This window comes from Citrus sinensis, mitochondrion (genome assembly GCF_022201045.2).
Source record: "Citrus sinensis mitochondrion, complete genome".
NCBI classification, from domain to species: Eukaryota; Viridiplantae; Streptophyta; class Magnoliopsida; order Sapindales; family Rutaceae; genus Citrus; species Citrus sinensis.
The window spans coordinates 285001-288146 of NC_037463.1; positions in this window are offsets into that span (position 1 = coordinate 285001).

Consider the following 3146-nt stretch of genomic DNA (forward strand, 5'->3'; position numbering starts at 1 on the left):
AAAACTATGACATGTCATGATACATATAGGAATGGGGGATTATGGGACAAAAAATAAATCCACTAGGTTTCCGGCTTGGTACAACACAAAGTCATCATTCTCTTTGGTTTGCAAAACCAAAAAACTATTGCGAGGGTCTACAAGAAGATCAAAAAATACGAAACTTTATTAAGAATTATATAAAAAAAATATCAGAATATCTTCCGGTGTTGAGGGAATTGCACGGATAGAGATTCAAAAAAGAATTGATCTAATTCAAGTTATAATCTATATAGGGTTCCCAAAATTATTACTAGAAAATAGACCGCGAAGAATTGAAGAATTACAGATGAATGTACAAAAAGAACTTAATTGTGTGAATCGAAAAATAAACATTGCTATTACACGAATTACAAATCCTTATGGACACCCCAATATTCTTGCCGAATTTATAGCCGGACAATTAAAAAATAGAGTTTCTTTTCGAAAAGCAATGAAAAAAGCTATTGAATTAACGGAACAGGCCGATACAAAAGGAATTCAAGTACAAATTGCAGGGCGTCTTGACGGAAAAGAAATTGCGCGCGCCGAATGGATCAGAGAAGGTAGAGTTCCTCTACAAACCATTGGAGCTAAAATTGATTATTGTTCCTATACGGTTCGAACTATCTACGGGGTATTGGGAATCAAAATTTGGATATTTGTAGACGAAAAAAAATAAGAGTTTACGGGTCTTTAGAGCCCCCCCATTAATGGAAATAAACCAAACAAAGAACGAGCTCTTTTTATCTTCAATCAAAACAAAAATGAGAAATTCCGCAATTCTATAGGGTTGAATAAAAATTCGATTGATTTTTTTTTTTTATATAATTGCTATGCTTAGTGTGCGACTCGTTGGTTTTTTTAGGGCTAGGATTCCAAAAAATGGACCGTCCTGTAGTATGAACTAATAACTATAGCACTAATAACCAACTCATTGCTTCGTATTATCTGAATCCAAAGAACCAGTCAAGATATAATATAGTGGTCATATCGTTGTAGCAACTGAAATTTGCATAACATAAAAACCCAATCTGATTGTAGGTTGTGAAGTTCGAAGTTGTGAAAGAAAATCGAAAAGCATGCGGATAAATGGAAGGATGAGAGAAAGAGAGAAAGAAAATATCAATGATATAAGATTCCAATATGTAAGGTCTGTAAGTCATCTCATAAAAAACAGTGTAATATAGCATCAATAATGATTCATCCCTAACTAGATGAATCCGCTCATAGAACAAAAAAAATCAAGAGCCCCGAGCCAATAAAAACTGAGAAAATTGACTTAAGAAAAAATTTCATTAAGGGCTCCGTTGGAGAATTCAGACCTAACCATTAATCGAGAAGCAATGGGAACGACGGAACCCGTGAATAAAGAAAAAGAAGATTCTATTGGAAATGAATCTTAATGATTTATTGGGTGGGATGGCGAAACGAACCCAGGAACTAAACTATTCTTTTATTCGTAGAGGTCATGAACTAACCCTACAACTGAAATAGATATTGAAAGAGTAAATATTCGCCCGCGAAAGGTTTATTTTTTGATTTTATTGGATTGATTCATTTTGCTCGATCCGATATGGTAAAGGGCAAAACAAAATAAAGATTTGTTATAACGATAAAAAAAAAAGACATTGAGATTATCTATAAATAGAACATAAATGTTTCAATTCTATATCTAAACATGATATACAAATTTAGAATAGATTAATTAGATGAACTTTCAAAAAATCCTATGCTTCAGTATATTATTCATTAAATTCCCCTATATCTTGATAAAATCGTTTTTAGTCCTTTCATTCGCGAGGAGCTGGATGAGAAGAAACTCTCATGTCCAGTTCTGTAGTAGAGATGGCATTGAGAAAGAACCATCAATTATAACCCCAAAAGAACAAGATTCCGTAAACAACATAGAGGAAGAATGAAAGGGATATCTTATCGAGGTAATCATATTTGTTTCGGCAGATATGCTCTTCAAGCACTTGAACCCGCTTGGATCACATCTAGACAAATCGAAGCGGGGCGCCGCGCAATGACACGAAATGTACGGCGCGGTGGAAAAATATGGGTACGTATCTTTCCAGACAAACCCGTTACACTAAGACCCACGGAAACCCGTATGGGGTCCGGTAAAGGATCCCCCGAATATTGGGTAGCCGTCGTTAAACCGGGTAGAATACTTTATGAAATGAGTGGAGTAGCTGAAAATATAGCTCGAAAGGCTATTTCAATAGCGGCGTCCAAAATGCCTATAAGAACTCAATTCATTATTTCGGGATAGGAATGTCGAAACAAAGGAAATAAATCTTGGGTATAAAAAATGCGGGTCTTCCCTTTTTTTTTTACTTCGTCCTTTCAGTGCTTTACTTTAAATTAAACATTAAAAAAACGGACTCAAAAAACGATATGATTCAACCTCAAACCCATTTGAATGTAGCAGACAATAGCGGTGCCCGAGAATTGATGTGTATTCGAATCATAGGAGCCAGTAATCGTAGATATGCTCATATTGGTGACGTTATTGTTGCTGTGATCAAGGAAGCAGTACCCAATACGCCTCTAGAAAGATCAGAAGTGATCAGAGCTGTAATTGTACGTACTTGTAAAGAACTCAGACGTGATAACGGTATGATAATACGGTACGATGACAATGCTGCAGTTGTCATTGATCACGAAGGAAATCCAAAGGGAACTCGAGTTTTTGGTGCGATCGCCCGGGAATTGAGACAGTTGAATTTTACTAAAATAGTTTCATTAGCACCTGAAGTATTATAAGAGGGGACCGCGATATAGTGATAGTATGAAAATAAAATAGATAAATCAAAATTTAGTAGAGTATGTCTCACGCATATACTTTTAATAATTTTCATAAAAAAAAGAACATGTTGATTATATCAAAATTTGGAAGCAACAAAATTTTCAGTTTATCATGGGCAAGGACACTATTGCTGACATAATAACTTCTATACGAAATGCTGACATGAATAGAAAGGGAACGGTTCGAATAGCATCTACTAACATCACCGAAAACGTTGTTAAAATCCTTTTGCGAGAGGGTTTTATCGAAAACGCAAGGAAACTCGTGGAAAACAAAAACAAAAAAGAGTTTTTGGTTTTAACCCTACGACATC